The sequence below is a fragment of the Triturus cristatus genome, chromosome 5_2 (genome assembly GCF_964204655.1).
Source record: "Triturus cristatus chromosome 5_2, aTriCri1.1, whole genome shotgun sequence".
Classification (NCBI taxonomy): domain Eukaryota; kingdom Metazoa; phylum Chordata; class Amphibia; order Caudata; family Salamandridae; genus Triturus; species Triturus cristatus.
Genome location: NC_140588.1, coordinates 805,524,032 through 805,538,995, shown reverse-complemented (window position 1 = coordinate 805,538,995; position 14,964 = coordinate 805,524,032). Strand labels below are relative to the sequence as shown.

Sequence of the window (14,964 nt, the reverse complement as noted above, 5' to 3'; positions counted from 1 at the left end):
CACTTGCCAAAACTGCCAAATTATGTTACTGTTTTAAATCTGTTTGCAACTCTGCAGTCTCTCACCTTTTCAAGGATCAACCTTTAAAGTCAAATGAAGCAATAAGGTAATCAGTGCAACAAATTAACACCACCAAAACACAAGGAGTCGCTCAGCTATACGTTCAACAGATTAAAGCATCAAATTCCAGTGAACGGCAACGATGGTAAGCAAGTTATTTAGTCTTTACCACACTAGTACAGTTCATCTTAGCAAAGAAAAACGTGCTGGGTATTTTCCTTTCGAAAACAATAGCCACAACAATCTTAACTTGGAAGAATTCTTTGCCTTTTAACGAAATAGTATGTCACTCAGTGTAGGTAGATTCAAGGATTATCTACATTTTTAATTGGCTGACAGTAATCAACCAACATTTAAGTAACGACGAATCTTAAAATAAATTGCAGCATGTAGATTGGTCTACTGGTCAAATGTGCTTAACTACATTTTGGACAAGTTGTCGCAAAGTAAAATCGCTAACAATATTTTGAATAACCGGAGGATGAAGTCTTGCTCTACGATATTCTGCAAAAAATGGCTCCAACGATAGGGTTACATGTCTCAGTAAACCGTGGCAGTTCATGAGCTGTGCAGCAGTGCTCATTCAAGAAACTCCTATCCAAGCAAAATGAACCCACAAGTGTCCTTAATGGGAGGGAGTGGTTGATCTGGAACAAGTAAACGAAAATGTGTAGTTTGCCATAAATGGTTAGACTTAGACAGCTTTTGCTCGCAAGTGCTTTTTTTTTTTTGGGTGGCGCATGGGTATAAAGGGTTGGGGTGGTATGGTTTATAATTTCAATACTTTGTTCTTACTGAAGCGTTTCTTCCAGGTTGACACGTAAGTGGGTGATGGAAGTGACTTGAGTTTAAAAGATGTGCTGTTCCACGTGTCAACAGTACCGAAATGTTCACAGCGTTGAAATGTGGTGAGGTAAGCACAGTGCTTTCTAAACTATCAATGCGTGCTCTCTAACATTGGTTTGTGAGTTCCGAATTCGTTTTCATTTTGGGATCGGTTGGATTAGTGGACTTTTTGTATGAAGCTAGTGGTCAGTGGAACACTTAAAGGGCTATATTGACCCCCCCGTTTTTTTTTGGTTACATGCAGGTCCCGGGTTGCAGCCAAGCGGGTGAACACTTCAGATCGTCTTATAGCTGTTTTAAACTCTTCGTTCTTGGATTGCAGTGATAACTGAAGAAAGTCTGCTAGTAATCTTAATGGGTCCGATTCAGTGAGGCCCACATTTGCTTTAAACGTTCCGTCCATACCGAGGGTTTGTATGGTAAACAAACAGAATAAAAATCTTTTGAAATTCTTGTAAATGCCTGTTGTAATTTATTACTCTTGATAGTTCCTTGTTACTAAGTTTCTATGTTTTCTGGTGGTTTTCAAAGAGGCAGATTTGTATTCTGCGCCTGGGTGGCTGTCTCCTAATCAGGTATACAAAATACCTGCTTTAAACCAGCGCCTGACTTCAGTCGTGGTAACATGCAGTATGTTTCTTAGTAGCCATATTTACACTAGCATGGGTAAACTTTGAGCTGGGGGGGTGGGGGGGGCTTTGGTGCAGTGCGTGTCTTTAGTGCCATTAGTGTCCCATGTGCACCTAGAGTTGATCATTTATTGGCTATCCTGGGTTACATGCTGAGATGCTAAAAGTTCTTTGTACTTGTAAGTATTCACTCATTGAGGTTCATGCTGAGCCGTGGCACTTTTAGTGGTCTGCTGCCTGGAAAAATACTAAATTGTGCACCTAATGCCACACGTATTATTCCAAATAGCATTACCTAATTATGATTTTCAGAATCTCCAGTAATTGAATGTATGAGCTCCTTTTCATTTAGGGTTTCCTAATACCGTGCAAACCAACCTCCCTCAATATTGAGTTCGCAATTTGCAATCTGTTAGGAATCGCTAAAATCACAGGGATGGTAGCCTGCTGTGGTCGGCAGGCTACAGCCCTTTTCCCTTAAACTGGTTGCCTTAAAATGACTAAGCACAGGCAATGGTCACACATACCAGTGCCTGCTCTAAACTTTTTTAACGACTTTCACAAGGGGTAAATAGATTACCACAGTAGTTTAGCGACGCCTTCCAGTTGCTAAATATTCTTGGGTACGAAGTATTATCAAGAAGGGATGCCCTAAACACACACTGAATGTGTCCACAATTCCGAACTGCGATTCAGTAGTGTTTCCAATTGCAATTCAAATGGCCACTTCTGCAGAAAGCTATTGATGCATGTGACCCATAAACACTGTTTAAAGTAACAAGTAACCTGTTAATCTAAAGTAGTTAAGCTACTTTTTTCTTCTGCCTCTTATTTCAATTCTACATTGTGACATGTTTTCTGATGAATTGTCTCGATTGCCGCATCTTTCTCTTAAACTGACCACTTTTGTTTGGAGTAGTGGCTGGAGTTAGAACAGAATTGATACATGCTGCAAAGCGTTTGTTCAAAAGGGCACTTAGAGTGGAATGGCTGCCCAAAAGTGTGTGTGGGGGGGGGGTAGAAGACTAACTTCAAACAGCTGGGTAAGGATAGCTTCGCTGGTTCCCCTTTCACAAGCCTAGTCCAAATCCCTGTACAACAAAGGGCCTGAATACTTCCCCAACCAATCTAGCACCTATACTCTGCTTCCTACATCTTCAAAACTAGAGGTAACTTTCCTGTTGCAATGTGGAATATTGTGGTATGACGGAGTTGCTTTGCAATCATAATGCCCATCGGATTCACACAATGTTTAGTGCTGTTCTGGTAGTGAACAGCAGTCAGGCTTTACTAGAAGAGCATGTAGAGCAGAAATTTGCTCAAGTTCACTTAACACTGGACAATCTGTCATTCCGGCTGTCCTTTGTGTTAACCGGAAGCTGCAGGTGGTGCTGTTTTACCACTGACAGTGCTGCAAGAAACCAGTACAAAAAAACAGGTATAGCTGCTGAGGTTGGGTAATTGTACTGTGTTCACTGTAGGTACAGTAGTGTGGAGATTAGGTACTGTGCTGGTGATCTACAAGCCGTGGCACCTGTATGTAGTAAAGCTTTTGGTACTTAATAGTTTGGGAGTAATGTAGTGTCCTGAATTCCTGGTAGGTGAGACCACTCCAGTGAACTGGACCACCTGGGTATAGGCTGTCCCACAGTGACCGTGGCCAGCGATGTTTGTGGATGTTTTTACCCCCAAGTTGTAGTGGACTAGTTCCACTAGTCCAGGGGGACCAATGGCACTGGTTTCCACAAGGACCTCTTAGGGAGTCTAGTATTGGTCCAGGAGGGTTGCACACTGTTCAATGTCTGTTGCCTCCAGGACAGTATCTTGCTTTCTGCTGGTGGTCTAAGTTGGTGATACAAGTCTCTCTTTTTTTTTTTAAATAAGTTTTATCAGATCTGATGTAGGTCGTGTCCCTTAAATCCTAGATTATGGGTTATTAAAGGTGATCACATTTGATGTAGGTCCTTTTCTACCCAGAACCCATTATTCTCCCCTATTAAATGGCACTTTTAATTTATACCATGCTTTCCAACCTAGAGGTGTGGTCACCTTAATGGGGGGTAGATGCCTCCTGTATAGCCAATTTCCCAGGTGCAAGTGTCTGGGGAGGGCTGTTGCCTCTTGGGACAGCCCATGTGCAAGGTGATGTAGTTTAGTGGTACGATAATGGAGCTGTCATTCTAGATTGCCCTGTTGACGGCTCATGCTATCCTTATAGGCCACTTAGTTTCCAATAGGTAACACGACTTGGGGACTTATTGCACTTGTACATCTACATCTTTCAATCTAGTGCACCCTGCCTCATGGGCTGAGGAGACTTGCATAATTTAAAAGCTGTTTAGAGGTGCCACATATGTTGAGGGCACAGTTGCGTTTGAGCAGTTGGCATTGCTCCTGCACTCAGCAATGGCAGGCATTCTGACTAGTTTGTTTAGGTCACCCAGGAAGGCACAAAATGGTGGTGCAGCCCAGAAAGGGGGTAGGGGTCTTCACCACAGATGTCGTCAGCACGGTCACTGATTGTGTGGGTGCAGGCATTCTACATAGTTATGGATTTGCTACGTAATTCTAGGGCATAATCTACTGATTCTAACAAATACTAAATTAAACTATGTGGTCTGAAAGGCCCTTTGCAAAGCTTAATTTAGACTTTTTGATATACTGGCAATTAGGTGCAACCACTGCCCAGACAGTGTTAAAACAAAGTTTAAAAAAACGGAAATACTAATCCAAAATGTGTTGCATAAGTATTCTTGCTGCACAATTAAATCAACCTTGCAGCATAATTCCAGTGGCACGTTACTTCATGACTCACCAACCCCCCTTCCCCCCCCCATGAAAGATTCTAGGCAACCTATCCCCTGGAAAGGCCATCTGTGTTGCCATGGTCAGCACCTGGTCTGTGTTCCACAAGTCTGTATCCTGTAGGGAGATGGTCACTTCAACAGTTTGGGGTTTTTCTAATTTGCTTCTGCTGACAGGCCTGTGGTCTGTCTAAACCTTGAACCGAATCCTAAAAAAGCATCCCAGCTTCTTCAGGGACCAAATGGCACTCCAATTATGCCCTTCTAGGGAGGAGTTGCATGCTGATTAAGTAAACTTGTTGATCCTGCCACTCATTGGTTTGTAACACTCATTTCCATGTTCAGAAGTGTCTATACTGGTGCCACGTGCATAGCCCTTTTCAGGGTGTGAAGGACCCTTTGACATCCTGCAGTTTATTGCTGTTTTAGCCTGCTTTTGAGGAAAGATCAGCGAGGGGCCACAATGGTATACAAACCACCTGTAGTACCCAGTCGAGCTAAGAAAGGCTCAGACTTCAGTGAGGTTTGGGAGCTTCAGTCCAGTGTAGCCTGAATCTTAGTTTGTAGAGGGTTGTATGTGGACTCCATCTACTAGGTGGCACAAGTACACTGCAGAACTCTGCCATGTCTGGCACTTGCTGGGCTTGATAGTTGGGCCTGGCTAATGCAGGGCCTGTTACTCTTGAGGTCGATCAGGTGGAGCTTAAAGCAGCAATAATTTGTATATGCTGCACCTGTGTCCTTCAATCCTGAAAGCACTATTTACCAACCTCTGGAAGGTGCGTTTCTTAACCTGAACTGCATCTCTGAACTGGTAGTGACCGGGAGTAAAAAATGGTGCCCCATTTGCTCTCTGGGTGAGTCTAGTGTTCAAAGGTACTCCAGAATTGGGCTGCACCCAGCTTGTCAACCGATTCTGCTCTTGAAACGGTGAACATCTGTTTTAACTGCATTGAGAGCCCTGTAATCCACACAGAATTCCATCTCAGGTTTCCCACACTTGGCGTGACGTTTGGTGACCAGCACCACAGGGCTAGTACAGGGACTGGCAAAAGGTTCAATAACCTCAAGCTCTAACATCTTGCTGAATGTCTTGATGCAAGCCATAACTTGTCTGACAACCTGTAAATCATATTTTTGACATGGAGGATGTAAACTTGGTGTACCCAGGATGTGAACTTGCAGCTCACACCATATTCATTCCCACAGCTTTGAGGTATTTAAACCTGAAACTGGTCCCTCTGAGACCACCTCTTTAGGAAACCCAACCCTGTTTAAGGTACCAAGGAGGACCTTTGCTACTGCAGGAGCAGTTGCAGACCTATGGGGAATTGCCTCTGGGTATCTAGTGGCATGGTCCACTACCAAAAATCTGTTCCCAGATGCAGTCTGAGGGTCAAGGTGACCAATGGCAATCCCTACCCGATCAGTCAAACCACTGGTAGTAGAACTAAGGGAGCCCTGGGTTTTGCACGGGTCTTGCATCTGTTTACAGGAGTGACCACTTCACTTTTTCAGACGCCTAGGGCCCATAACAGTAGGCAAGCCACATGTCTCAGGTTTTGGTTTGTCCCAGATGTCCTGGGGGGGGGGGGGGGGAAGAATATCATGGGCCTAAGTAAGGATGACCTTGCTGTAGATTTGGAGACCCGCAGGCTGCATATGGTTTAGGGTCCCTGGACTCAACAGGTGCCCATTCTCCCAGTAGACCCTGTGGGTACCATTAACATCCCACTTTGCAGCTTGTTGCCTAAGGCCATCAAGAGTGTGAACTGGTCTTTGCACTAAAGTTTGTCAGGCCAGACTCCACCAGCTGCAGATCCTCTTCAGGCACCAGAGCACCTTCTTCAGGGAGACTTTTCCCTGGTCCTGTGACCTCTTAGGAGTTACCTTAGACTTTTCATTTCTCCTTTTTAGGTCTCGGCTGCGAAAGGCTGCGCTTGTGCAGTCTCGCTCTGAGATTTAATGAGTTGGAGTGACTTTCAGAAGAGGGGCTTGCACCCGCCCCTCTTCTCTCCTGTTCTCCATTGGCTGGCCTCTTAAATGCTGGCCAGCCACTGGAGAAGAGGTCCAGTCACTCCGTTGAAGCCCTGTCCTTTTCGGATCGGGGGTCGTGTTTTTTGCAAGAAGTCTCAGGGAGGAGACAACAGCAAAACACGCCCCCAAATCCGAAAATGAGGCTCCCTTTCTCCGAGGCATTTTTGCTGTGCCTCGGAGAAAGGCGGTGGTGCCCCGGCGTTGCTCCCGCGCACACACGCTATCGCTTTTACTTTCGGAGCGTCGAGCCGGTACTCCTCGGCTCTCTTGGATTCGACCGCTTACATAGCCAATCAGCTACTCGGCACGGAGACAAAAGACTGAAGTAATCTCCTCATTCCTCCGCCCCTGCCCCTCCAGCTGGCTCGTGCGTTGGTACGCACCAACGAGCGGAGCGCGAGCCCCCCTTAAGGGGTGGGGAAAAAAGCTGCTGTGGAACGTACCATCTTGTAAGTTCTACCTGCTTGTTGGAGGGGGGGTACAGGTCTATGGGTGAGTTTCGCGCAAATTATTGTTGGCGAACAACTATCAATATTTACAGTAAGACTGATAACTAACATAGACTGTGGCAGCACTAAGGAGTGCCTTTGTGAAAATGTTGTGATACCACATCTCCCCTATTGCCAAATGGTCTGGCCCGAGGAGTTTTGACGGTTAGTTCATCGACCTCTTAAAATGACTTCTAGTTCTTTAAGCTTGCCTGCCTGAGTATTTACCAGTATTAATAGCTGTGTTTTGACCTCACAAGTCAGGAAATTGCAGTGTTAGAATGACAGACGAGCTGCCGCTCAGCCTCACAGCCCTGAGCACCTCGCATCTCCACGCACACAGCCATGTGAGCGTGCCTTTGCTGGTGAGCATAGGTGGATGTTAAAGCTCCCTTGACCACGATATGAATTGATGACGTCGGCTCATTTCGTTCCAACATGTCCATCACAAAGTAGTTTCCGTATGCAATTTAAAGGGGCCGGTTAGAGCTATTGGCATTGCCCATGACATTATTTTTGTTTATCTTTTTGTTTTTAAAACATTTAAAGAAACGGCATTGTCATGAGCAATGCCAATAGCTCTAACTTTAACAATGCCGAGACCGTTGCATTGTAAATGCTTGTTTGGGTCACTTAGTAATACTGAAACAGTGGACAGATGTGCTGCCTGTGCTCTGGTAGTAACGCACCCACTCTGGGAGACAAGTATTTCTGCATTCGCCTTCCCCCTTCACCTCTGCAGAAAATTCAAGATCATTTAAGAACGGACAATCCACTGGAATGGCAGGGCACAAGACCACCTTCATAGGGCCAGTAACCGCTTCCCATTCTAAGCTTACCTAGGCAATTAGATGGAGCTTAGTCTCATTGTCTGCATTGGTAACCTGGTGACTTACAATTTGCCTGGAGAATCCAGTGTAGCTGTTACAGTAAACAAATGATAAGACTGAATGCTGACAATGCAAACCTTCTCCCCCAGTCAAAAGATCTGGGTTACATTCATCGTTCTTTTGCCCACTACACCACCCCAGCCATATGCAAATCAGTCTTGACCATGTGCCCCCATGGGAACAGTCCAGACCAAACTGCCAGGCCTTCCCTGGACTGGAAATGAGCATCCTGGGACCGGTTTCAGGGTGTCGCCCTTCAGCCAGGCTAGCTTGAATCCAGTGGCAGTGAGCAAGGGACCCACGTCTGGGCATATCCATCCCACTTGGGGCGAAAAGTGTTACAGGAAACAAATGATGGACTGAGTGCTGACATTGCAAACATTCTCCCCAGTCAAATTCTGGGTTAAATCCATCGTTCTTTGGAATGGCATGGTGAGCAAAAAACGATGGATTTAGACCCAGATCTCTGTACTGGGGTGAATGTATGACATTGTTCTGCCTTCTGTCCAATAGTTCTTTTTGCAATTGTCACCCCGAGTGGGACTGGTATGCAGACGTGAGTCCTGTACACTCCATGCCACTGGAATCAAACTATCCTGGCTGAAGAGGGGTGAAACCCCGAAACCGGTCCTTGGATGCTTGTTTCCAGTCCAGGGAGGACCTGGCCTGGCAGTTCAGGCTGGACTTCTCCCATTGGGTAACGGGTCAAGACTTGATTGCCATATGGCTGGGTCCAAACTGCAATGGCATGGTGAGCAAAAAACAATGGGTTTAGGTCCAGATCTCTGTACTGGGGTGAATGTATGACATTGTTCTGCGTTCTGTCCATCAATAGTTGTTTTTGAAACCAGTCTAGCTGCCATCCTAGTGACACTGGCATCTGTAGCCCCCAGAGCCCCTCTACCTCTGTCCCATTGATCTTGTGGCCTTTGTCTATCCTTCTCCAAGCAAAGAGACAGGTCAGCCAGGGCTTGGATATCCACCCCACTTGAAAAAAAAAAGATCCTCTGTGTAAACTCAGGCCTCGAGTACACCTCTACCCTCACTCCTGTTAGCCAATCCCTCGGACTGTCCACCTTTGGGGGACATTTTGGAGCATGCTACATCTCCTTTCCTATGACCTGCCAGAGGCTTTTGCTGGATCTCAGTTTCTACCCTAGTACCCTTTGCCCTGGGCCTTCAGAGCGCCTTTTATTCTGTTTGTTGCTCACCCCCTTCCGGGAAGTCTGAACCCATTTTGTGGTCACTCCTGCCATGGGTTTTTCTGGGCACTCTGAATCTGACCTATTTTGTCAACTACCGTACCCAACTTTTCGAAAAGACATTTAAAATCCGCCAAATGCTGAAGCAGTTTTTCTGAGGTACTAGTTGAAATGTGTTCCTTAATAAGGACATTATAAAGCTCGTCCTAAGTGCCCACCTCATTGCGGGCTCTTCAAAGAACTAGATGGCTGGATAAAAGGTAAAATCCACCCAGGTCTGGTTTTGACCTTTGCGTGTCTCTGCACTCTTCTGTAGCGAGTCAAATTCGTCCTAACACTGTCCTCTTCATAAGCTGATAAGACTCCGCTACCTCCTTATTAAGGGCTAGAAGTCCATCTCTGCCCTTCACTGAAAATAACTCCCAAAGTAGCGAACCCCAGCGCTGGTGTGCTATCCTCATTCTGCAGGCCCCTTCAAAGCCAACAAACCACTTGTCATCACCATTACTAAATTAGGGGACACTCCCTTTGGGGATCTTGTGCTTAAAGGATTCCGCTTTGTCCCTTGTATTACTGCTGCCACCACCTTTTTGGCGAAGGCCCAACTTAATGCATCTCTGTTCAAGGGCTAGTATTTTCTCACCAAGTTTAAGCTTTTTCCGCCTCCAAGGGAGAGTTGGTCAAGCTCATCTGCAAGTGTGCCTACTTGTGGAGGGGTAAGACTAGTGTCACTTTCCACTAAAGGGGGGGGGGGTCTGGGAAAGGGTGAAGAGTTGAGGTTATTCACCTTTCCCCCATAATTATTCTGGGTCAGGGCATCATCCTCTTCAGGGTCCTTTTCTGAGGCATGACCATCCCTCTATATTCTCTCATTCTTATAGGAGCTGAGGAGCATCTCCAGGTCCTCATTTTTAGCTATCATTTTGTAGCTAATCCCCCTTGCTTTTGCACAACACCCTTACATCCATGGTCCTCAAGGCTGGAATGACTGCTAGGTCTGAATTTTGACCAGCCTCCATTGTGCCTAACTTTTTACTTAGCTGGTGGACCTTACTAAAAAAATTAGAAAACTTTTCCAAAGTTACCAAGGGTCAGAAATGCTAAGTCTTTTGAGGTTCGCAAACTGGTTGCAAATGTAAAATGGCATTCAGTGTACAACCACTTTGTTTGAATCTTTTTATTTTGTTTTATACAATAGCATAACTTTGTGACCAGCTCACACATTGTTGGCATTGGAGCTTTATCGGTAAATGTAGAGTTGTATGCAGTTGAAAAAACAGAGCATACAATAGATGGTACCCATCTACAACAACTGCATGTGCGCTAATGTGTATCATGGTTTATCCCCCTGTGGCATGCCATAAACATGAACAATGGGAGGGTTCAACCAAAGGAGGACAAAATGCAAGAAAGAGTAGGGGAGACTACCTGTGACATGTTGCTGTGAGGAACTATGACGAGAACTTATGTTTTACTGAGGTGCTGGATATCTGACTAGCTGACAGGGTATTGTGGTTTGCCGACCCATATGCATTGCCTGGTGTATGAACCTATGTTATGACGTGTGACCTGACTAATATCCCTCCCCTGGTAAACCAAAATGTGTCCAGTCCCAGCAGATCAGCCACAGCCTCCCCACCCCCCTCCCTATCCGCTAGGGGAAATTTGCAAAGCTCCAGGATGTCCTCCCTTAGTAGGGCCATAACTTATGCCATGGCCCAATTAAGTAAAGAGTGGTGCCAGGTCTTTAACATGTGGGGTCACTGGCATTGTCCATCGTTTGGTGATAAGGCACACTGCAGTGACTAGGCCCAGAAAACAGGAAGTGACCGTTATTCCTGTCCCTTTGGAAGAGGTGTAAGATGCATACCTCCCAACAAAAAGGAATGTCTTGTTCTGTGCAGTGAGCCATGGTGGCTGCAACTCCAGCCCAGTACTTCACCAGGGTGGGGCAATGCCACATGTGTAGTAGATCAGCATGGCTAAATGACACCTGGGGCAGATTGAGTCTGTGCAATGAAAGTACCAATTAATGTGGGCTGGAAGGAGGTATGTCCTGTGGAGGATAAAGAACAATCTGATTGAAGCGCTGGTTACGGGCGAGTTGTGTTGAGGGCTTGACTCAAATTTTCCTCCCAATGTGGTCTCAAGAAAGCCAGTGAGATCACTATATTGATGGACCGTAGCCCCCTACCCCCATTATATGTAAGTATTGGATCATGCAGTGTGTGGGAGCTTCTGTAGTTGGGTTACCCCATTTTTGAGTGGTTATGAGCGCTTTGTGTAGCAAGCTTCCTGTGTGAAGACCCTCCTCTGAAATGAGCTTGGTATGAGGGCACCATCGTGATACAGGTCCCCCACTTCATGGATTCCTGCTGTATCCCAATTGCTTAAGTCAGCTGCTGTGATAAGAGAACATCCCCTTGAAGTCCCATGAAGGAGAATAGTAGGGGCATAGGGTGTGATGATGTGGGTGAGAAAGAGGCTTCTACTGTAGGCTATGGAGAGCAATAAGAAATCCATGCGTTGAGGCTTTGCACAGGAATGGAACATGTGCAGCAGTGTGTGATGTGGTGTGGGAGGATGCAGTGTGGCTGTGTCGGATAGGTGATGGGAAGCTAGCCTTCTGGCTATCCATTGTAGCTGAGCAGCTAGGTAATAGTGCTTGATGTTGGGCAACGAGAGTCCACCCTGTCACGCCAGTAGATAAAGCTTCTTAATGGAAACCCTATGCCTAGACGAGTAGGGACGGTGCAGAAGAATCGCCGTCTTAAGGGCTACTCTTCCTGAGACGAACAGGAGTGTTTCCCAGAAGGCCATCTGTGACTGAATAGCGGTGGAGGCTCTGACAGTGATGCCATTGAAGGTCAGCTTTGCTCCAATATATGCAGACACCCAGCTAACAATGTGCCAATACGCCATGGCACCTGAACGCTGCCCAGTGAGTGCTTAGGGGCAAGGGTGCCCGAGGAGAAGGTGAAGAGAATGGACTTTGCTGCATTGACATGCAAACCTGATGCTGTGGCAAATAATGCAAGTGCTAAATATGTAGGGGGGGGGGAGAAGATGGAATGAAGGTCTCACCCATAGAGCAGAATTATTTGGCGTACAGTGAAATAAGGTGCATACCATCTCCCAGGGGTTTGTGCATGTCCACACGAGTGTATATATTTAGCCAACGGTTCTACTGCTAAGGAGAAGTGATGTGATAATGGGCAGCCTTGACGGGTCTCGCAGCCCACTTTGATGGAATCTGATATATAGGGCACAGTTTCCACATGGACTGTCGGGTTTTTATACAGCAATTTACCCATGCTAATAAAGAAAGATTCCAAACCAAACTTGGGTAACTCTGCGAATAGATAGTCCCATTCAAGAGAGTCCAAAGCCCTCCTCAGGTCTAGCACCAGGCAACTTGCGTGTGGCCTGTTTGACGGGGCATACTCTGCCACTCTAAAGTAGTGTCGGAGGGTGAGAGGTGTTTCGAGCAGAGACGAACCCGTTCTGGTCCGTGTGTCCCAATGAGGGAATGCAAGGCGGTTAGCAAGAATCTTTGCTAATATTTTATAGTCTGAATTTAAGAAAGCAAGGGGCCTGTAGGATCCCAAGGCCGTGGGATCTCTCCCTAGTTTCAACAACCATATCACATTGGCCATGCAAAATGAAGGTGGCAGAGCAGAGTTGTCTCGCAGAGGTGAAGAGTGTGTGCAAACTTGGATTTCTGTGTATGTCTTAAAAAAAAAAAAAATCTCAGTAGGGAGTCTGTCTGGTCCTGTCGTTTTCCTAGAGGCCAGTGACTGGAATGCCTCTTGTACCGCAAGTGATAAGGGGGATTCTAGTGCTAGATGTTGGTCAAGGGATTAGGCAATTCTACAAACTCCAGGAATGAGGCTATTTGCTTGGAGTCCCAATGTGGGTTGGATGTGTAGAGCAGAGTAGTCCCTGGTCATGACCGTATGAATGTCCAGCTGTGTGTATGCCACATGCCCCAGCTTGTCTTTGAGCGACTGTATGGGGGCAGTGTGGGTTTTACTGTCTTTTTAGATCTGCCAGTAGTTTACCCGTTTTATCAGGTGTTGCTTGGGTGCGTGCCGAGTGAGCCAGATAGTTATGACACTGCAGCCTATCCAGGAGCTTTGGTTGCTGTCTGCATTGTGTCCCATGTTTTGGCCTTCTGGTGTTTGACGAGGATTCCCAGTGGAGGAGCTTCCTCTCAATAGCTGCCAAAGATGTGTCCAGTTGCTTATGGATGTTCCAGGTGAGGCCTAGGCAGTGACCTCGAGTCGTGGCCTTAAAGGCCCCCCCAACTCCCTCAGGGGCAATCTGTAGGGCCGACATTGTGATTGAAGTATTCCATCAATGCCGCTCCCAGGGAGCTGGGGGAGGCAAGATCCGCCAATGCTGGTGTTTGAATGGTACACTGTCGCTCCACGCACCGGTCCATCAGGTGGAAATCTGGCATATCGAGGGCCAGCAATTTTGATCATGCGTCCTAGCACAATGGAGTTTTTCTCCTCCATACCCCTCCTGCACCCTCAGATCAGTCGACATGCATTGAAAGATCAACTTTCTATCAGTTGGAATGTGGCACGGCTGGCCTTGAAGTTATGATCAATCAATCAATCAGTGACATTTATAGAGCGCACTACATACCCGTAGGGTCTCAAGGCGCTGGGGGTGGGGGGGGGTGCCGCTACTGCTCGAACAGCCATGTCTTCAGCTTCTTCCTGAAGGAGAGGTGGTCTTGGGTCAGGCGCAGGTCGGTCGGGAGGGAGTTCCAGGTCTTGGCGGCCAGGTAGGAGAAGGACCTTCCTCCTGTAGTCGCTCTTCGGATGCGGGGGACGGCGGCGAGGGCGAGGTTGGCTGATCGGAGGTGGCGTTTGGGAGCGTAGAAGTTGACTCGGCTGTTGAGGTAGCTCGGGCCTTGGTCGTGTAGGGCTTTGTGTGCGTGGGTGAGGAGGCGGAAGGTGATTCTTTTGTTGACGGGGAGCCAGTGAAGGTCTCTCAGATGTCCGGAGATGTGGCTGGTTCGTGGGATGTCGAGGATGAGTCTGGCTGAGGCGTTCTGGATCCGCTGGAGTCTCTTCTGGAGCTTGGCGGTGGTACCGGCGTAGAGGGCGTTGCCGTAGTCCAGTCGGCTGGTGACGAGGGCCTGGGTGACGGTCCTCCTGGTCTCGGTGGGGATCCACCAGAAGATCTTCCGTAGCATGCGTAGGATGTTGAAGCACGCCGAGGAGACGGCGTTGACTTGCCTGGTCATGGAGAGGGAGGAGTCCAGGATGAAGCCCAGGTTGCGTGCATGGTCTGTCGGTTTGAGTGCGGTGCCCAGGGCGGGAGGCCACCAGGAGTCGTCCCAGGCGGAGGGAGAGGAGCCCAGGATGAGGACCTCCTCCGTCTTGTCCGAGTTCAGCTTCAGGCGGCTGGTCGTCATCCACTCGGCTACGTCCTTCATCCCTTCGTGTAGGTTGGCTCTGGCGGCGGCGGGGTCGTTGGTCAGGGAGAGGATCAGCTGGGTGTCGTCGGCGTAGGAGATTATGTTGAGGTTGTGTTGCCGTGCGATGGCCGCGAGGGGGCTCATGTAGACGTTGAAGAGGGTGGGGCTCAGCGAGGATCCTTGAGGGACGCCGCAGATGACATCGGTGGCCTCTGACTTGTACGGTGGTAGACGGACTCTGTGTTCTTCCGTCGAGGAAGGAGATGATCCATTCCAGCGCCTTGTCCTGGATTCCGACGTTGCTGAGGCGCTGTACTAGGGTGCGGTGGCAGACAGTGTCGAATGCTGCGGAGAGGTCTAGGAGGATGAGGGCCGCTGTTTCTCCGTTGTCCATCAGGGCTCGAATGTCATCGGTGGCGGCGATGAGGGCGGTCTCGTGCTGTGATTGGCTCGGAAGCCGGACTGTGAGGGGTCGAGGGATCCATTCGTTTCGAGGAAGGCGGCCATCTGCTTGTTGACGGTCTTCTCGATGACTTTGGCTGGAAACGGGAGGAGCGAGATGGGGCGGTAGTTC

General features: G+C 47.7%; 1 long non-coding RNA gene across 1 annotated transcript; it reads left to right on the top strand.

The window, feature by feature from the left end:
* Nucleotides 1-66: 66 nt before the first annotated feature.
* On the top strand, nt 67-1,365 carry LOC146829301 (uncharacterized). Its single transcript, XR_014962229.1, has 3 exons — nt 67-205; nt 873-973; nt 1,151-1,365. It is a non-coding gene; the product is annotated as an uncharacterized LOC146829301 (long non-coding RNA).
* The last annotated feature ends 13,599 nt before the right edge of the window (nt 1,366-14,964 follow it).